The sequence below is a fragment of the Carya illinoinensis genome, chromosome 11 (assembly GCF_018687715.1).
Source record: "Carya illinoinensis cultivar Pawnee chromosome 11, C.illinoinensisPawnee_v1, whole genome shotgun sequence".
In the NCBI taxonomy this organism is placed as follows: Eukaryota; Viridiplantae; Streptophyta; class Magnoliopsida; order Fagales; family Juglandaceae; genus Carya; species Carya illinoinensis.
Window position 1 is genome coordinate 15656254 of NC_056762.1, and position 23182 is coordinate 15679435.

Genomic DNA, 23182 nt, shown 5'->3' on the forward strand with positions numbered 1-23182 from the left:
TTAAAACAATAGTATTTAGATGTGAAAATTGGAGTGAAAATTATGAAAATAAAAATCAGAATTTTTACATTATTTACAAAAATCCACTAATTTCAACTGGTATCGGTACCGACTGATGTTGCCCAAAATGCACCAGTACAATTGGTATTTGACCCGGTACAAAATAAATGCATATCTTGTACCGGTCACTATTCCGGTACTAGAAATACCGGCCGATACAATACGAAATGTAAAAATTTGATATCAATTATTTTTTTTCAAATCATATATTTATGTTCATTCTTGCTTTGTTAGTAAATATTTAGTTTCAAGTGTAGAACTGATTATGGTTTTGATTTTGACCAAATTTTTTACAGGATTCGTGTTTATTTATATATTAATTTCTTATACAATAATTTAGATTTTTTTCATTTTTAGAAAAATCTTGATAATTTTGAATTTTGCAGCTATTTAAGTCGACTTATGGCCCTGATAAAATAATTTCAGATTTTATTATTAATCAATATTAGTTAGAGTTTTCTTTGTGTTTTGGGGAAGTCTCTTGTCTTCTCTATGTAAATTATCTGTTGAAACCAGCTTGCAGAATAATTGTTCTTTTATTCGGTGTCAGTTGGCATCATGGTTTCAACATCTTTCCTGGGTGATATCTCATCAGTTTCCATGGCTGGTGGTCGTGCCCGTCGTGGGCAGGTTCCAAACGAGGAAGTTCCACACTGTGATTATAGCATTTAAGATGTGATAATTGAGGATTTGATGAGACAAGTTGAAGAGTTAATCCGGCATTTAACGATGCAGGATATCGATGCTCATGAATGGAAGATCATGATTCTGATTATAGTTTTGAGAACCTGTATCAATGTATCACAATCATGCTCTATTCTTGGAGCACCGCAGTTGGGAGGAGCGTCATGGGACCTCAGTTTTAGAGTTGATTTACTAGAATTTCCTAGTACTCTTCAAGCTAAAAGTTTTGTTGATTTGTTGTACGAGGTTGATTGGATTTACTACTTCATGAAAGGAGAGTTTGAGGATAGATATTCTTCCATAGAATGGAACTCCATACCAATATACAATACCTATTCTAATGAAGATAACTTAGTGGATGTGGTAATTATTTTTATTGAAAACATAGAAAATTTGGAAAAAGAAAATGGTGGTGAAGCTTTGAAGTTTGAAAATCATAAAACAACTTTTGAGACAATTAACTATGTTGATTCTCTTGGAGTTGAGGATTTTTTTTTTCAAATTCTCATATGCAAAACATTTTTTTTTTTTTGGATTTGAGATTAGGGAAAGATACTTAATTTTGGAATATAAGATATTCAATATTATTTTATTTTGAATTGATCAAATCAACTTCAATTTTTTCATGATTATCGGGATGATACATCAAAAAGAAAGAAAGATTAGTCTAATTAGACATCCAAAAGATTGAGGCATGAAAGTTTAGAATTCGAGAATGAATTCTCTCCAACCCGATAAGAATGGTGCAGATCCAAATTGATATGGGATATCATTTACTTTTTAAAAAATCATTCAGAATAATATCAGTTATTTTCTTTCAAATCATATATTTATACTCGTTCTTAGTTTGTTAGTAAATATTTGATTTCAAATTTGGAAGTAATTCTGGGTTTGATTTAGACCAAATTTTTTGTAGGATTCATGTTTATTTATGTATTAATTTCTCATATAATAATTTACATTTTTCTATTTATAATTTTGAATTTTGCAGTAATTTAAATTCGGTTTGTGGGCTACATAAAATAATTTCAAATTTTATTATTAATTAATATTATTGAGAATTTTTTCTATATTTTAGACAATTTTCTTATTTTTTCCCTATAAATTATATGTTGAAATTAGGCTGCAAAATAATCATGTCAGCGTCAATGGTTGAAGCGAAAATGGAGGGAGGCAGAGATTGTGGCTTGGGACGTTTAGGTGGCAACCCTAGGGCTTCATGAGGAAGAAGAAGTGGGGAGGGCTTTATTTACATGTGGGTCAGGGAGTTGATCTTGGGGGTAGTGTATCTATAAAGCACGCGGGTTGGGCCTTTCACATGGTTTAGGAGTCCATTTTATGGGCTCTTAAGCCTTTAATGGGTTCTAAGGTTTTCACCTTAACAAATAGGTTTTAAGGTTCAACTAAACTCTAGGATTTGACTAAGTTTTGCTTAGTAACTGAGAATTAATAAAAATTTTAAATTTTAAAATTAAATGTTAAAATATTATATTTTAATATTATTATTATTTTAGAATTTGAAAAAGTTAAGAAAAAGTTGAATTGTTTATTATATTTTATATAGAAATTTAGAAAAGTTGTAATGATGAGATGAGGATTTTGTGTTTGAGATGAAAAATTTCAATGACTAAACAATTTAGGTTCTACGGCTTAAGAATTTTGATAAGCCGATTTTAAATTTTAAAATGAGTCAAACTTGTTCGATATATATTATTAAATTTTTGTGCCTAATATTAATTATATTGGGCTCACTTAATCCATAAATATTAAATGGACTTTAATCCAAATATTGAGCCCTATAAAATTCTATAATCCACTTGAATATATTTTTCTGGTCACGCGGCCTATTCAAAATTAGCCTAAAAATCTCAATAGACCTTTTAAAAATATTAGCTCATTAATACCATTCCAAACTCATCCGTCAAATCTTAATAGGTCCTATAATATATTTCTGGGCCTGAAGTCTAATTAATATCTCTATTCAATCTCAATAAATAATTATTAGATTATCGCTCATTAAATATAATTTTGACACATTAAAATCATCCATAATCTATTCTTATAACATTGTGTCGGGTGTTACCGTCTGACATTATTCTAATTTTTAAATACTTGCTAGAAATAATAATAAAAAAAGTTTAGTTCGGTTTTCATTGGGATAACCTTATCAATGTTTAAATGAATGAAAAGGTAAAATGGCATCAAACTCGTTTTATTTTCTTTTAATTTTTGTCCCCTTATTTTTTAGGATAATATTACGGGACTGATCATATAATCAAAGAAGTGAACCGATAAGTGCAAATGCATTTATTTTATTTTATTTTATTTTATTTTTTTAAATCATTTTTACATAGTTTTAAATATTTTTAAAAAATAAAAATAAATACCAATTCACTAATATTTATTTTCTTCACTAATAAAAAAATTCAATCATTCACTGTTTTCAATCATTTTATCATTTCAACCAACATTTTTCTATTTTTTTATGGGTACATGGGAAAGTCCTCAACTATATCTGCTTCCCCATGTCATTGGTACAGATAGAGACGAGTGAATAAATTTGCTGCTAGTCAAATTTGCTGCTTCAAGTATTCCACTGCCACTTGGCTTCAAGCATTCCTCGCGTCCATGTCCATGTTTTAACAAGGATTACATCATGTTTCTCTTTCCCGACCTATTTCTTTTCATGTCTATATATAAAAGCCCGCACTCACACACTTGTGCAGTGGAACTGAAAAATTGTTGGAAGTTTCCTCATTCAAGATGAAGTTGATTTCCATGGTCTTTCCCATGGTTGGAGCATAATGGTTTCAATGGTGAGAGAAAGGGAAGAGAGAGATGAAGATGGAATCTGTCGATATGGGTAAAATTGAAGGAGACAAACATGGCCCTTTTTAGTCTGATTTTGTTGTCTTTAAATTTTTGTTTGGATACTAAGAAAATGCATTTATGTTTGGATTGTGAGAAAATGTGGGATTTTGATTTTGATTTTCTTATTTCTACCGGCCCTTAGATTTGACAACTGCTACTTTAATTTATCGAGTTTTAATCTGCACTTATGTGAGGGAGAGATCGTATTCTAGAGGGAGAGAGAGAGAGAGAGATTGACGGAGGGTGGAGGGAGAGCAGGTGACCAGGTGGGTGGGGGGAGGAAGGGAGGGAGAGAGGGGGAAAGAGCTGTAAAAAATAATATTTCACCTATGTGTGAGTGTAAATTGTATTTTGTTGCATCTATTACGTGGCAGCTTGTAATTTATGGGTGTAAAATGAGGAAAAACACCTGACCGGCCTGGAGGCTCTCTCATATTATATTCCCTTTCTCGTTCTGTTTTCGTTCATTATGGAAATCTCATTTTTCATGATGGTGCTGTCCATTATAGTCATTGTAGTACTCAGATCAACATGGAGAGTGCTGAGATTAGTGGCTAAAGCTGAAGAAACTAGAGAAGTGTTTGAGAGAGCAAGGATTTGGGGGCAACTCCTACTGTATTTTGTTCGAAGACTTGAAGGAGAGCTCTCGGGTGATAAATGAAGCGAGATCTAAGCCCATGAACTTCACCCATGACATTGTGTAATGAGCCCAAACACTGTAACAGACTGCTTCGAGAGAGTCACTCTCCAGAAATTAGGGTTAGAGGAAGAAGAAGAATAAGAGAAAAGGAGAAGGGAACTTAGAGTTGATCAAATTCTCGTTGAAGACCTTTCCCTCCAACTTCAATTGTATTTATAGTGAATGAAGACATATGAACAACGCAGAAAACTAATTCAACACTAAAAGAAGTAAACGACGGCATTTGACTTAATGAAAAGGAAAACATAAAAAGAAATATAAAACAACGTTCCACTAAAACACAACAACCACTCACACTAAAACGACTGCGTATCAATCCTTCCCACTTATAGCCTAATGACCAGCAACTACCTCCCTTCCCACACATAATAGCTGCAACTCTGTACCTTGCCCTTTCCAAGCTTCCACTCTAGCACCTTCATAGCCCATAACACACCCTCCCCCTTTAAAGCACCCTGCCCACAACGTGAGGTTACTGTTTCCTCAACTGCCAATAAGGCTCCTATGTAGAATCTTCCACCCCAACACCTTCCCATTGAATTAATACTTCCAACAAGGCCCTGTTGTCTTTCTTAACACACCTGCAGTCCAGAACCTGCTCTGGTTGAGGACTTAACTCTCCATAGTAGTCAACTGGAGGTAAAGTAGCAATAGGAGTAACATGTTCCCCCAACTTCTTCTTTAAGGAAGAAACATGAAAAATTGGATGTAGAAGAGAATCTGAGGGAAGACACAATCTATAAGCCACCTTGGCAATTCTGTGAGAGACCTGAAAAGAACCAAAATAACAAGGTGAAAGCTTCATATTCCTCCTGTCTGCCACTAATTGTTGCCTATAAGGCTGGAGTAGAAGATAAACCCAATCTCCAACTAAAAATTTCCTGTCAAGATAATGCTTATCATAATAAAATTTCATCCTCTCTTGAGCCAAGGTGAGGTTAGACTTGAGTGTGATTAGAATCTGCTCACGAGACTACAGCAACTAGTCCACTGCCTGGTTAGAAGTAATGCCTGGAATATAAGCCTGAAGCTTAGTAGGAGGGACTCCATATACAGCCTCAAATGGAGTCAATTTGGTGGAAGTGTGAAAGGAATAATTATACCACCACTCAGCCAATGAAAGCCAATTAGCCCACAACTTGGGCTTATCACCAGAAAAAGATCTCAAAAAGTGTTCAAGGCACTTGTTAACAGCCTTAGTTTGGCCATCACTTTGAGGGTGATAGGCTGAAGAGAAAGAAAGATTGACTCCTTGAAGCCTAAACAATTCCTTCCAAAAAGAACTAATGAATGTGGAACCACGATCAGAAACAATTGTTTTTGGTAAGCCATGGAGCTTAAAAACATTATTTAAAAATAATGTGGCTACATGAGCAGCTGTGAATGGGTGTTTTAAAGACATGAAGTGAGCATATTTAGATAATCTGTCCACCACCACCATGATGACAGAATATCCTGAAATAGGTAACCCTTCCACAAAATCCATGTAAATGTCCATCCAAATTCGATCAGAAATTGGTAAGGGCTGTAAAAAACTTGTTGGAAGCACATTATGAATCTTATTTCTCTGACAGGTATCACACTCCCTAATAAACTGCTTGACATCATTTTTAAGACCAGGCCAAAAAAACTCAGCTCGAGCTCTATGGAGACACTTGTGAAAGCCAAAATGTCCAACAGCAAGACTAGCATGCAGATAGTTCAGAATTTGTTGCTTCAAAGGAAGAGAATCAGGGACAAAAATACGATCCTTCCTAAACAACAACCCATGCCTGAGTTTAAATGAAGGAACAGAAGAAGGATCCTGTTGCAACGTAGCAAGCAGTTGCTGAACATTCTGATCTGCAGCATAAGCCAACTTCAAATCTGAAATCCAAGTGGGAGTAGGGAAAGAAAGGGCTGGCAAGTCAGGAACTACATCAAGCTAGTCCCTTCTAGGTAAAGCATCTGCTACCCTATTTTCCACCCCTTGTTTATACTCAATGGTGAACTCATATCCAAGTAGCTTGGATAGCCATTTCTGCTGTGCTATAGTCCCAATTTTTTGCTGAAGCAGATACTTAAGGCTGTGATGATCAATTCGAATGACAAAAACACTACCCACAAGATAAGGCCTCCACTTCTTAACAGCTAATACTAAGGCCAGCAATTCTTTTTCATAAGTAGAAAGTGTTAAGTTCTTGCATTTCAAAGCTTGACTCAGAAAAGCTAAGGGCCTTTGATCTTGCATCAAAGCTGCCCCTACTCCAGTGGCACAAGCATCACATTTGATAACAAAAGGCTTGGAAAAATCAGGAAGAACAAGACTGGAGGACTTATAACAGCAAGCTGAAGTTCATTAAAAGTTGTTGTGGTAGAATCTGATCATACAAAAACATCTTTCTTCAATAGGGCAGTTAAAGGGGCAGCAATTAGACCATAACCCTTAATGAATTTTCTATAATAGCCTGTCAAACCTAAAAACCCTCTTAAGGACTTAAGAGTTTTAGGTATAGACCAATTAAGCATGGAATCCAATTTTTTAGTATCTGTTCTTACTCCCTCCTTAGAAATTAAGTATCCCAAGTATTCAATTTCTTGACATGCAAACTTACACTTGGACTCCTTGGCATAAAGCTGATGCAAGTGCAATGTATCCAACACAATGGCTAGATGACATAAATGAGAAGCCATATCTTTGCTATAAACCAGAATGTCATCAAAGAAGACAATGACAAACTGTCTAAGAAAAGGTCTGAAAACCTCATTCATGAGGCCTTGAAAAGTGGAGGGGGCATTAGTGAGACCAAAAGGCATGACAAGGAACTCATAGTGCCCTTCATGAGTTCTAAATGCAGTTTTTGGAATATCCTCATCCCTCATGTGTATCTAATTATACCCAGCTCTCAGATCTAACTTAGAAAAAAGTGTAGAACCCGAAATTTCATCTAAAAGCTCATCCACAATAGGTATAGGGTATTTATCCTTAATAGTAGCTTCATTTAAAGCTCTATAATCAATGCACATGCGCCATGTGCCATCAGACTTTCTGACAAGTAATACAGAAGAAGAAAAAGGTGATTGACTAGGCCTCACAACACCAGAATGTAAAAGTTCCCTCACAATCTTTTCAATTTCATCTTTTTGATAAAATGGATATCGATAGGGTCTAACACTGATAGGACCAGTGTCTTGTTTCAAATGAATCCTATGATCATGTGATCTATGGGGTGGCAACCCAATAGGTTTTGCAAACACATCCCTATAATTCTGTAGCAACTGATGTACTTGTTCATTATGCTAAGAAGGAAGTTCAGTGATAGTACAATCAGATAATTGTAAAAAAAATGCCCTTCTTGCCATAAGCAGCTTCTTTAAGGGACTCAATATCATCAATCAACTCAGAGTGAGAAGCTGTCAGACCCTGAAAACACATGTCTTTCCCACCATAATGAAATTGCATTCGTAAAGCACCAAAGTCACATAACACAGGCCCCAAAGATGATAACCATTGGACACCCAACACGGCATCACAACCCCATAGAGATAAGGTGAAAAAATCCACCAAAAAAGGAACCCCTTGAATCTGCACAGCAACTGCAGAACAAATCTCATTACTTTCAATAATTTCACCACTAGCTACTTTGACTTGAAGAGGTTGTCTCCATTGCATCATCAACTTACATCTAAATGCCACGGTAGTATCCACAAAATTGTGAGTACTGCCAGTATCAATTAAGATCACCACTCTCTTTTTTCCAAACTGGCCCTCCAACCTCATTGTTCTAGGGCCTGAAGCCCCAACAATAGATTGTAATGAAATAGAAGCTATTTCAGCCTCCTCCTCAATCTCCATTGCTATAACATCAGCATTTAGGTCAATGCCCATCTCAATGGCCATATCAGGAACAAATTCCATTCCTTCTAACAAGAATAGTTTTGGCTTAAGGCATCTATGGCCTTGGCGCCACTTCTCATCACAAAAGTAGCAAAGGCCTTTCTTGCGCCTATCTTGTATTTGTGCATCAGAGAGTTTTTGAAGAGAATTTTAGCCAAGGGTTGTGTTTTGGGTGCTCCTAAAATAGAAGCAGGCTGTCTAGATTTCAACAAATAAGGCTCTAAATTGAATTTACCAAAATCAGCAAAGGACCCTTCCAAGACTTCCTAAGGCTAATTACATATTGTTCTTGTATCTTAGCCAAACCAAATGCATCATTTAATGTCACAGGCCTCAACAGTTTCATAGGAAGTCTAATATCATCACGCAAACCACTTAAAAAACAACTCAATTTATTTTTCTCAGAGATTCCTCGAATTCTATTTGAAAGGATCTCAAATTCTGTCTTATATTCAGTCACAGTACTAACCTATTTCTAGCAAGTTAAATCCTCCATAGGATCCTCATAAGGTGAAGAGCTAAACCTAGTTTGGAGTGCCAGAACAAAGTCCTCCCAGGAATGAAACGTCCATGTTTCAGTAGCATCCTCAAACCATGTCAGGGCTACGGCATCCAAGTGAAATGAAACCACGAAATTACACTGAATAGGAGGAATCTGATGATATAGAAAATACTGATTCACACGTGAAATCCACGCAGAAGGATCACCTCCAGAAAAACGAGGAAACTCCAGCTTAATTCCTCTAATAAGGCCTCTGTCATAGGGATCACGATGAGGATTCTCTCTCGAACCATCACAGAATTCAAGATTCGTTTGCACAACTAGAGTTTCATTATGATCACTAGACACATTACAAGAGATCCGTGAAATTCGTTGCAATAAATCCTAAAACTTCTTGTCATGTGCTTCGCGTTCAACCTTCGCTACTTCTTGTCGCTGCAAGAACAGTCCAATTGCATCCTCAATCTACTTCTGTTGCTGATCCTATTGTTGCCTTAAGTGATTCACCAAGTCAACGATCTGTGCATACGAACATGTATCTTTTACCATGACTGATTGTTGATACCAACTATAATGAGCCCAAACACTGTAACAGACTGCTTCGAGAGAGTCACTCTCTAGAAATTAGGGTTAGAGGAAGAAGAAGAATAATGGAAAAGGAGAAGGGAACTCAAAGTTGATCAAATTCTCATTGAAGACATTTCCCTCCAACTTCAACTGTATTTATAGTGAATGAAGACATACGAATGACACAGAAAACTAATTCAACACTAAAAGAAGTAAACAATGGCATTTGACTTAATGAAAAGGGAAACATAAAATGACAACATTCCACTAAAACACAACAACCACACACACTAAAATGATTGCGTATCAATCATTCCCACTTATAGCCTAACGACCAGCAACTACCTCCCTTCCCACACGTAACAGCTACCTTGTCCTTTCCAAACTTCCACTCTAGCACCTTCATAGCCCATAACACATTGCACCACGTGCCATTCCCTTCGCCCATCAAAGTTTGAAGAATTATGGCTCGTTTATCTCTATAATAATTCTCATTTTCCTTCTCATTCATTTCCATCAAATTGGTCCCTTTTGAATCCCAAATTATATAGATGCTATGTACAGGAAAGCTTATTTAACATTCGACTCACAATGAGGATTCTCTATGGCTTGGAATTCGACACTGCCAATGCTTACATATTTTAAGGAAATCTCGAACACAACTTATATAGAAATGACTAAAGGGATTTGGTTAAATAGAATTAAAATGCAGGTAAGAACTTCTTTACATGGATTGGCACGACACCAAAGGTGAACATTATGACCCCAGAACAACAAAAAGATATCCTCTCCAAGAGCTACATCTTTCGAACGCCATATCAAAATCCACTTGCCACGTTGCTGGCAACCGGCCTTGCAAGTTATAATAGTGAGAAATGGGCTAAACATAGAAAGAGTATCAATCCAGCATTCCATCTAGAGAAGTTGAAGGTTTGTTTTAAGGCATTTAAATTCAACAATGGCGTTTCATGTGCAATTATATTTTTTTAAATGATATATGTTACTAGTAGTTGTGATTTTTTTTCTTTTCTTAGAAATTATTATTAAATGTTTCCGAAACTTCATCCAAAACCAGTGGGTATTGAAAATTCTTTTTCACCATTACCGGGGTACCATCCCACCCTTGCCCACTTAAACGCCTTTTACCAATTGATCCGCTTGATAATACCAGAAAGATTGTCCTCCCAGTACCAGGAAGTGTGGATGGGCCAGGCGGGCCGGGTATGGGGGCCTGCCATACCAGGCCCGCCCAGCAGCCCTAGCTATTACACTTTGTTTTGTGTTGTATTAGTGTATTACGTAGTTTTGTCTCTTAGTTGTCATGGATAATAGATGTGATTTGGCACAATTATGAATATACAATATCTCGCATCTCCCTGTTATCATTTTCTCTACTAGCATGCACGTAGGTTGTTAGCATGTGTGTTTTGTTCAATAATGAAATAACTCAGTTTGGGTTCTTTAATTATTTTATTTAAGACATGAGAGGGTATCATTAGAGTGTGTCCAGCACTTTCGAAGTTCCAATTTGGAGTTGTATCACCATCTATGAAAAACACCAACTATTTATATTTATACTTACAACCAAACATTTCCAACACAAAAACTATCAAAATCAGTTGAAATGTTTTGAAATGTGCAGTTTTTATATGCTCGGTATGATACTCACCTATATATTTTGACCATATTTTTTTATCGTGTCGTTAGCTTTAGAATGTGTTACCAAGACTTCATCAGAGTTGCAACGACATGATTAGCAAATGGGGGAGTTTGGTGATCGCCAAATTAAGGGTCTGGGGTAGTTGAGTTTAGACGTATGGCCTTATCTAAAAAATTTGTCAAGTGATACGATTTCGTAGGCAGCATTTGGGAGTAGCTACGAAGAAGGAAGAATGATTTTCGAACTCCAAATAGAGCTAGTAGAGCTTGCAATCAAATCGTCACAGTCCATTTACATTCCAAGATGGAGCTAGGCTAAAATGTTCTAATATTTGTTAATAATAATAATTAATCATATTTTTCCAGTGATTTTGGTTCATTTTGTTAAATATTTTAACATGAATTAATCATATTTTTCCAGTGATTTTGGTTCATTTTGTTAAATATTTTAACATGAATATTAATAAACGAATTTTTGATTTTATATAATCTACAATAATAAACAGTAATAATAAATACGTATCTTTCTCCATCAGTTCGATGAAAAATTAGATCTGGCTATGAGAGAAGGATCACCCTAGCAACTTTGCCTCACAAGTGTCTCACGATGGCAAAAGGCACTCTAATATTGCAGGCGAGAACCCTTTAATCTCTCAGTACTATTTATAAATTTCTGGCTATCAAGAAATCTAAGAGTTTGTATCTGACTATAATTAGAGATATAGAGTTTTAATCTTATCTCTTAGGATTTTTCTTATCCCGTTATCACTCATCTTTCATCTGATAAACTTGAGCTATTTCAAATTCTATTAAGATTGGTGTGTGGGACATAGAGTTTAAATAAAACTCTTACATTCTCCCACTTGGCCCATACGCCCATAAAATAATATTTTCCATTCATGGGTTTATTACAGGAAATTAACCATACTGTGCAAATTCATTTCCTGAAACTTTCATAGCTCAAAATACGTTACATGAGTTCTATAATATCAATGTTAAATCAACTACTGATGCGAGTCATGGCGGTCGTTTGTTATATAATCAACAAATTTCCTTCTATGTACCACAACACCAGCAACCAATTTTACATGATCTTTAATTGGGATAATTAAGGCAAATACCATAATGCCTTGGGTTCCAATTCATGTTTGTTGCAGACATTATCTTGTCATCATTCTTCCAAACCATTCAATGTACAAAGAAATGGAAAGACAAGAAAACAGAAACAAAACAACCATAATAGATATCATTAAGTGTCCAAAATAAAATAAAACATCTACGAGCTCAATAACATGTTTACATTATAAGATCCATTCTGTCAACATGTTCTTTAAACTGCTTCGCTACTAGACCCTTTGTTAATGGGTCTGTTATCATAAGTGTAGTACTAATATGTTCTATGGACACTGTCTGTTTCTGTACTTCCTCCTTGACACTTAGGTATTTGAGCTCCATGTGTTTAGCACCTTTAGAATACCTATCATTTTTGAAGAAAAATACTAAAGAGGAATTATCACAATAAATTCTCAGTGGCCTTTCTATAGAGTCGACAACTCCAAGCCCTGAGATAAAGTTCCTCAGCCACAAACCATGCACTGTGGCATCAAAGCATGCCACAAACTCAACCTCCATTGTTGATGAAGCAATGATAGTTTGCTTCATACTTTTCCATGAGATCGCTCCACCGGCTAGTAGGAAAACATATCCAGAAGTAGATTTCTTACTATCAGAACAACCGGCAAAATCAAAGTCTGAGTATCCAATTACCTCTAAGTTGTCAGTTCTCCTAAAGGTAAGCTGGTAATCCTTAGTTCCTTGCAGATATCGCAATACCCTCTTTGCTACTTTCCAATGAGACATCCCTGGGTTACTCTGGTAACACCCAAGCATGCCAACTGCAAAACTAATGTCTGGCCTCGTGCAAATCTGTACATATATCAAGCTCCCCACAACCGAAGCATAAGGGATTTTTGCCATCTCTTTATGCTCCCACTCAGTTTTAGGACATTGTGATAGGCTAAACTTATCACCTTTTGATATCAGAGTATCAAGTGATGAGCAAATTTTCATGTCAAATCTTTCAAGAACTCTTTCTATGTAACTTTTCTGAGACAATCCCAATAGTCCTTGTTTTCGATCCCGGAGGATTTCAATTCCGATCACAAAAGACGCCTCACCCATATCTTTCATTTCAAAGTTCTTAGATAAAAAACCCTTGGTTTCATAAAGTAAGTCAAGGTCACTACTAGCCAACAAGATATCATCAACATACAGGATCAAAAATATAAATTTTCTCCCACTGACCTTTAGGTATATACATCGATCAACGATATTTTTTTTAAATCCAAAGGCAGTAATGGTATCATTGAACTTTAAGTACCATTGTTGGGAAGCTTGCTTAAGCCCGTATATTGATTTTTTAAGCCTACATACTAGGTGATCTTTGCCCTTTTATGAGGAGGCCTCTGGCTGCTCCATGTAGACCACTTCATCCAAATTTCCATTTAGAAAATCTGTTTTCACATCCATCTGGTGTAACTCTAAATCAAAATGAGCCACCAATGCCATAATGATTCTGAAAGAGTCCTTTTTAGATACTGGAGAAAAGGTCTCTTTGTAATCAATGCCTTCTTTCTGGGTGAAACCCTTAGCAATAAGTCTAGCCTTATGTCGTTTGACGTTGCCTTTAGAGTCGCGTTTGGTCTTAAAGACCCATTTACACTCGACTCTTTTACACCCTTTAGGCAACTCAACGAGATCCGAAACTTGATTTTGATCCAATCACATCTCTCTATAACTTGTGAAAACATTAGTGGATCTTTAGTTGTCCCAATGTCAAATTCAGATTCTTGGAGATATACCACATAGTTTGCTGAAATAGCAGGTCTCCGATCTCTCTGAGATCTGCGTAAGACTATCTGTTCTGATCACTCCGAACTTGGTTCATCAGTGATATTATCATTCTGAGATGGGTGATCATTTTCTTGTTCCAATGTATCATTGTGATGATCAATTAGAAGAACCATTATCTTTTCTAAGGATGTAGGTATAGGGACATCTACTAGTACTTCCTCAATGATCACATCTCTAGGTTCCATTTTTCCACTGATTTTGCCAAGTTCGATGAATTTGGCATTCCCTGTTTCCACTATTCTCAGACTGTGATTAGGACAGTAAAACCTATACTCTTTGGATCTCTCTGGGTAGCCAATAAAGTACCCACTTACAGTTCTGGGAACCAATTTCTTTTCATGTGGGTTGTAAAGTCTCGCTTCTGCTGGGCAACCCCAAACATGCATGTGTCTTAACTTGGTGTCCTACCAGTCCATAGCTCAAAAGGAGTTTTTGGAACTGACTTACTAGGAACCCGGTTTAAGATATAAGTTGCCGTTTTGATGGCTTCACCCCACAATGATTTGGGTAAGGTAGAATTGCTTACCATACTCCTGACCATATCCAATAAAGTCCGATTATGCCTTTCAGCAACACCGTTCTGTTGTGGCGTCCCTGGCATCGTGTACTGTGCAACAATGCCACGCTATTCAAGAAGTTTGGCGAATGGGCCAGGGTTACGACCCGATTTGTAATACTTTCCATAGTATTCTCCACCTCGATCTGACCTGATGATTTTCACCTTTTTATGTAACTGCCTTTCCACCTCCATGAGAAATACCTCAAATACTGAAACGGCTTGAGATTTCTCATGTAGCAGATAGATATATCCAAATCATGAAAAATCATCTATAAAGGTGATAAAATACTTTTCTCCACCAAAAAATTCAATGGAGAATGGTCCACATATATCTGTGTGAATTATTTCAATAAGCTCTTTACTTCTTGTGGTGCCTTTCTTAGTTTGTTTGATTTGCTTTCCTTTAATGCAATCCACACATACTTCAAGATTAGTAAAATCTAAATGCGGAAGTATCCCTTCTTTTACTAATCTCTCTAACCTTTCTTTGGAGATGTGCCCCAATCTCTTATGCCACAAGTCATAAGAATGTTCATTCATCATGTTTGTTTTAGTTCTAATACACATTTCATGGTTATGGGTATAGGTATTATGAATAAATGTATTATCGAGACAAAGTCAATAAAGACCATAGGAAAGAAACCCAGAACCAATAGATAAAGAGTCTCTGAACAAATTGAAACTACCATTGTGAAATGAAAATGAATAACCATTAGAGTCCAGTCTAGAAAGGGAAATTAAATTACGCCTCACAGAAGGCACAAAAACTATGTTATGAAGGTCTAAACAATAACCAGTACTCAAAACTAAATGAAAAGTCCCTATGGCCAAAACTTCAGCCTTATTCTCATTTTCCATAAAAATGAATCGCTCACTGGGGCTTAGTGTTTGGCTTGTAAGGTATCTCTGCATGGTTATAGAAACATGAACATTAACAACTGAATCTAACCACCAAGAATTAGTAGGAACATTTACAAGGTTTGATTCAAAATATACATGGGCAAGAGGCTTACCCTTCTTTTCAAACCAAGCCTTACGTTTCTGACACTCAGATTTCATGTGTCCATTTTTCCCACACCAGTAGCATTTGGTACCACTATGTTGAACCTGATTAACTTTTCCAGGCCCCTTTCCTCTTGGTGTCCAATTCATTTCTTTTTACTATAATGGTGCTTTTTCTTTCCAGCTTCTTTGGTCACAAAATTAGCAGAGTAATGCTCTTGTTGTTTCAGTCTTACTTCCTCCTGAACTACCATACTTGCCAGCTCATTCACATTTCATTTATCCTTAATAGAATTATAATGCATCTGGAATGGACAATAAAGGACTCCTCTACTTTCATTCCCAGGGTTTGTAATCTGGTGACAATATTTGTCATTTCAAGGATATGCTCTTGCATTCCTTTGGCTCTATCATATTTCATGGTGGTAAGTCTAGCCATCAGTGTTCCTGCTAAAAACTTATCTGCAGACTTAAATCTCTCCTCAGTATTTTTCAAAAAACTTTGGGCATCCTCAACACTAGAGAGTGAATTTTTAATATTTTCAGATATGGTCATTTTCATGAACATTAGACTCAGCCTGTTTAATCTCTCCCACTGTTTAAATGACTCTTTCTCATCCCTGTTACTCTCTTTAGTGAGGGGTGGTGATTTTGGACTTGTAAGGGATGAGTCTAGGTCAAGGACCCCTAAGGTGAATCTGACTCGCTCAACCCACTTAGAAAAATTAGAGCCATTCAAAACGGGAACTGATGAAGTTTGTGAATGTAATGATGTCGGTACATTTACTACAAGAAAATATTCGTCACATAATGCTTTGAGTTAGACACTTATAAACAATAATCAGAATTTAAATAATTATGGATGAATTAGTAGTGTCATCAAAACCCTCATTTGGGAGTAGATCTTAATACACAAAGTGTTCTCACCAATATTAAATTATGTGGATGAACTAAGTGTATCATCAGAATTCTCCTTTGGGAGTAAACTCTGACATACAAATTGTTCCTTCTAACTTTTCTTTTGATGGATGAACTAGTAGTGTCATCAAAACCCTCCTTTGGGAGTAGATCTTGATACACAAAGTGTTCACTCCAACCTTAATTTGACAGATGAACTAGTAGTATCATCAAGATTCTCCTTTGGGAGTAGATCTTGACACACAAAATTGTTCACTCTATCATATCCACCTTACTATGGAATTTAATGATTGTTCACCAAAATTGAAGAAAATCTTGTACCTTTGGACAACCAAGTTTTTCTTTAATTTTGATGAAAATCATTTGTCCATATTGGATAAATAATTATATATAGAATGATAATAAGAGCCAATTCATACATGTATTTTATGTATGTAATAATAACATGCACATGACATTTAATAAAATTTAATACATGTACTTAACAATAATAACATACATATAACATTTAATAAAATTTAATACATGTATTTAACAATAATAACATGCATATAAGGTTATCAACAATAAAATTTTCATACATGTAAATAACATTAATAACATGTATATAAAATAAAATAAAATTTAGATTTTTTTTTAAATAAATAAATAAAATATTAAAAAAACTGACGGGTCCGGGTCTGAACCGGACCGATTCAACAAACTGGGCTGAGACCCAAAATGGTTCACTAATTAGACTCCAAATGGGTCTGATGAGACTGGGCCAGAGCTCAGTGCACAACCCACTTTTCTTTCCCTCGGGCTGGGCCAGAACACAAGGCCCAAGTACTATATCTACTAAGTATTTAAACCAGGTAACAGATAAAACAATTGGACTGGGCCAAGGCCCACGGCCCACAGCCCAAACCTTTTCCTATAAACCCTAATCTATAACATCTGCTGTTCTTGCTTCCTAGAAAAAAAAACCAGCGCCACACCAGACCTTCCCTCAACAAACACGTAGCAGCACATCTCACAGTAACTCACGGTGGTCTTCGCTTGCAAGGAGGAGAACGGCAAGGCATCCCAGCCTCCACTCGCCGCCGAGGTCCACCCTCTCCATTTTTTTTATTTTTTTTATTATTATTAACCACAGATCCTCTACGGCAGTGGGCTTTAGAGCCCTCTACTGCCGTTACAGAAACGCCAGCGAGGAGTTTCTCAGCCTCCTCGCCGCACCATCCTCCCTTTTTTTTTTTTAATATGCAATGTAAAAACTCACACAGTATAGGAAAAAAAATGAAAACAATGCCAAGTTAGATCCAAAATTCGGCATTAGTAACATTTAAACAACACGTACATAATACACAGAGTTGATGGCTTGTGAACTTTTAAGCAACACAGAAACTTTTGAGTAACACATACATGATATCAAAAAATTCAGAGTTAATGTCTCAAAAAATGTCATCGTAATTTACGTGTCAGATCAAAAGGTAATATTTTGCAATATCGTAATACATGAAATCATATATATTCATTGTATATTTTATCGAGATCATAAAAAATCTATAACCTAAAGCTCTGATACCACATGTTAAATATTTTAACATGAATATTAATAAACGGATTTTCGATTTTATATAATCTACAATAATAAATACGTACATTTCTCCATCAGTTCGATGAAGAATTAGATCTGGCTATGAGAGAAGGATCACTCTAGCAACTTTGCCTCACAAGTGTCTCACGATAGCAAAAGGCACTCTAATATTGCAGGTGAGAACCCTTTAATCCTTCGGTGCTATTTATAGATTTTTGACCATCAAGAAATCTAAGAGTTTGTATCTGACTATAATTAGAGATATAGAGTTTTAATCTTATCTCTTAGAATTTTTCTTATCCCGTTATCACTCATCTTTTATCTGATAAACTTGAGCTATTTTAAATTCTATTAAGATGGGTGTGTGGGACATAGAGTTTAAATAAAACTCTTACACATTTCTCAAAATGAGTTGTATAAAAGGCCAATTACTATTTTGTTCTACAAGTAAGAGTGCTATTTTTGTAAGACCATTTGGAAAGAAATATATATACTTTTAGAGTAATGTTAGGTATAAATCTCAAATATACAAGTCTCATACAATCCATTTATAATAAAGTGAATCTCACTAATAAAAAATAGTTTCTTTTACACTCTTTTAAAGTAGGGTCGACTTTTTTACAATGGCTTGTCTATTTGGAACTTGTACAAATCATTTCTCTTACTTTTGAGTGTCATTTTCCCCTTTTTTAGAATATTATAAGTAAACTCGAGTAGGAAAGTAAGAGCACTAAATCCCATTGTGGTTTTTACAGCTCATCCTATATCTAATTTTTTTTTTCAATTATACAAAGTAGCATCATAGACTTTTTTTTCTCCATATTTATAGAAGCTTTTGTATGATTTTCTGACTCTGCCATCTCTTTCTCAAGGAAAAACCTAGCTATAAGCAAGATCCCAAAAATTCATTTGAGTGGTTTTTTATGTAGGTTTCTACCAACTAAGATGAACAAGAGGATGAAAGGAATTGATAAAAAAATACAAGCATTGCTCAAAGGAATTATCAACAAAAGAGAGGAGGCAAAAAAAGCAGGAGAAGCCATAAATGATGACTTATTAGGTATACTTATCGAGTCAAACTTCAAAGAAATTCAAGAGCACGTGAACAATAAGAACATTGGAATGAATCTCAAGGACGTAATAAATGAATGCAAACTATTCTATTTTGCCGGGCAAGAGACCACCTCGGTTTTGCTCGTTTGGAAGTTGGTTTTGCTGAGCATGTATCCAAATTGGCAAGCACGTGCAAGAGAAGAAGTTTTACATGTTTTTGGCGAAGAAAAACCAGACTTTGATGGATTAAATCACCTAAAAGTTGTGAGTATTTCTTTTATATATATTTCAGTACTTTGATTTGAAACCTGATCCTCTCTATAAGATTTATCTTTTTAGAGCTTATATCTACAAGTACCAATTATTTTGTTTCGAGGATTTAGATAACATTTGAGGCATAGATCATTCTTAAAAACAAAACCATCAACATAAGTCATACATAAAGCCTGTACAAACCTGAGACAGACAGAATTGGATGTTATATCATGGGAATGGGTCAAAATACAAATGGTCATAGAACAGGATCGGAAGTCATGTCATGTGAACACCCACCTGATGTGTTGAACTCAATGTTTCAAGTTTCATGTGATTATAAATCTACACATGGATTTTGATGATAACAAATGAATTCAAAGAATAAAGGAGTTTCAAGCTCAAGTTGTTCACACAATAGAATCAAGCACATCAAAGAACCAAGCATGAGCAAGAAGGAAACAAGTTCACATTAAAGTTATAGAGTAATGTTGTAAATCTCTTAAAATTCGAAATTAGGATTAATGCTCAAAATTAATATTTTATCATAAAGCATTAAAATACATTTTCCACATGTGCATGAATATTTTTGAAAATTAAATTTGAAAATTTTGAAAGATGATTGATTGTCATCTTTTGCATGTGCATGCCTTGATTAAAAGGTTGAATTTTGAAAATATTAAAGATGATTGATTGTCATCTTTCACATGTGCATGTTTTATTTGAATATTTTCAAAAGTGATTGATGCTTTTTTAGACTTATACAAAAAGTAAAAGATTAGGTTTGAATTTTTTGAAAAGGAAAGTGTGCTCCTTTTGTCATATGCAAAAAGTAAAAGATTAGGTTTGAATTTTTTGAAAAGGAAAGTGTGCTCATTTTGTCATATGCCAAAAGTAAAAGATTAGATTTGATTTTTTTGAAAAAGTGAATGATGTTGTCTTTGACAATTAAAAACGAAGAACCTTTTATTTGAATTTTTTGAAAAAATGAATGATGTTGTCTTTGACATGTGAATCTTTTTAAATTTGAATATGAAGTCTCATATGCCTATAAATAGATCATTTGAGAGCTTCACATTCACAACACCAAGAGCATACAACATTCATTCAAAGCTTTCATTCTCTCTTCTCTAAGCATTGAGCCTTAATCCTTATTCATTTTGAGAGATATAGTTTGAGTTGTATTGTTCTTATTTCACTCATTGAGGAGTGTTTTCTGATAACCTACCCACTATCAGCTTTTGTATCAGAAAAAGGGTGTGTATAACCCTTGTGCGTGTAGAAAGTATTCTACACGGGGAATAGTTGAATCACCACGTGTAAGGTGATTGCAAATGTAGAGGGTGTTCTACACGGATCCTTTGTAGCGGTGTTGTTCAAATGTGTAATAGGTTTCTATCTCCACCTGAAGGAGGTTGAATAGTGAATTTGGGAATCCTCAAGAGGTAGCTTGAGGCGAAGACGTAGGCAGTGGGGCCAAACCTCGTTAACATACTGAGTTTGCTTCTCTCTTACCCTTACTCTTTATATTTATTGTTATTTCATATTTTGTTTATATTTTATATTATATATTTGATTTATAATTGTTATTTTTTTAATACAACTCAATTCACCCCCCCTCTTGTGTTAGTCATCTGGGCAACATGATGAATATAGATATCAAACATATCTACTTATATTTTGGCCAAGAAATCATATCCATCCATTGCACCATCACTTTAAAATTTTTACTTTCTTTAGGATAAGGGATTAAACTAATCCACCAAAAGTACTGATTATGTAACTTTCCCAACTTCACCGATCGGACTAGACCTTAATGTATTTTTTAGAAACTACAGCTGTTATTTTATGGTTAGTTTTGAAACATTGCTTGTTTGCTGAACATCTCTACTTTCACCATCTTTGCTAGAGTATTTGGTTCTTCTATTCAATATATATCCGTTAGGGCTGAGCACCGACTTTTCGGAGTCGATATTGTCGTCCTCCAACTCTGACTTCTATAGGCTCCGCTCCGACTCTTACTCTGACTTGTCGGAGTTAGGCTTTTTTATTGGACTTTTTTCCTTAATCCATTTGATATTTTAATTTTACAATTTTGGACTCTAATCGGATTATGGCTTCCATGTCAATTTTGTTTAAATATAATTTCTAATTTCTAATTTATTTAACCAAATTTGTAAAAAGAAATCATTCACACAAGGATCCTTCATCCTTAGATCCTTAGAACTTGATACACACATTAAAATCTTGGACACTGTAAAATAAAACAAAATTCAAACTTGCAAGAAGAAATTTTCCAACTATGATACACACATTAAAATCTTGGACACTGTAAAATAAAACAAAATTCAAACTTGCAAGAAGAAATTTTCCAACTATGATACACACATTAAAAATACATAACCAAAATTACAAATTAAAATCATTGTATTTGGCTTCCGCTATTGAACCTTCTGGTTGTGCTTTATTCTTAACATACCACTTGAACTTGCCAAGATATCTCTCAAATGGGTACATCCACCTATATTGTATTGGGCCTGCCAGTATGGCCTCACTGAGTAAATGAACAGCGAGGTAGACCATGACATGGAATGATGAAGGCGGGAATATCATCTCCAATTTGCAAAGTATGATGACAATATTGTTTTCCAGTTGGGATAGATGATTTTTATCTAGTGTCTTAGCAGCCAAATCTTTGAAGAAACTGTTAAGTTCCATCAATGCCAAGGTTATATCTTTTCTTAAGAACCTGCCGATTGCAATAGAAAGCAGTCGCTACAAGAACACAGGATTGTCATGGTTTTTTCAACCCAAATATTTTGCAATCACGTACGGAAACACAGCAGGAGATATTAGCAGCAAACCCATTTGGGAATTTGACCTCTGACAGCCACCAACAAAATTTATTCCTTTCATCTTCGTGTAATGTGTACAATATATGTGTCATTGTAAACTAATCACTGTCATGCTTCAAATGAATTCTTTTTTTTATACCCAAAACCTCCAGGTCACGCTGTGCGTTGACATTATCTTTTAATTTTTTGGCAATGTTTATCAATGTTCCGAGGATGTTATCGGAGATGTTCTTCGCAACATGCATAACATTTAAATTGTGACATAGCATTAGTGTTGGCCAATAAGGTAAATTAAAGAATATGCTACTCTTTGTCTAGTTCAACTCTTCAATAGTGCATTTTCTCTTCCTACGATTTTTACCAAATTGCACATTCCCAAGCATTTGTAGTTGACTAAGGATATTTGAGCCAGACAAAGTTGGTGGGCCCACTCAGTGATCTTCTTTACTATTGAAAAAATGTTTTCTCGATCTCCAAATATGGTCAAGCAGTAAGAAATGACAGTGTCCCATATAACTATGTTTTTGCCCATATTTCAACCAAATTGCCTCTGTACCTGCATTGCACAGTGGACATGTTAGTTTTCCTTTAGTTGATCAACCAAATATATTTCCATAGGTTGGAAAGTTATTGATTGTCTACAATAAAGCAACATGCAACACGAATGTCTCTAATGTGGATGCATCATATGTAGATACCCCATATTCCTATGGTTCAACTAACTCATCGAGCAACAGCTACAAGTAAATGTCAATTTCATTCCCCGGTGATTTCGGCCTAGGAATAATGAGGGATGTAATGAAGAATTGGTTTTTCACGCATAACCACAGAGGCAAGTTATACGGTACGAGGATCATTGGCCAGATGCTATAAGGCTTCGCCATATCGTTGAACGAATTGAAGCCATCACTTCCTAATCCTAGCCTAACATTGTGAGCATCCTCTACAAACCAACTATGGTCTGTATCAAACTTCTTCTAGGACTCAGAGTCAGCTGGGTGCCTCAAGCTAGGTTTATCTGTCACTCATTTTTTTCATGCCATTTCATATCACTTACTATTTGTGCAGACACATATAGCCACTGCAATCTTGGCTTTAACGGGAAATAATGTAAAACCTTTCGAAGGATGA

General features: G+C 35.4%; 1 pseudogene; it reads left to right on the forward strand.

Annotated features, from left to right (window-relative positions):
• Positions 1-4105: 4105 nt before the first annotated feature.
• On the forward strand, positions 4106-23182 carry LOC122282253 (annotated as a pseudogene).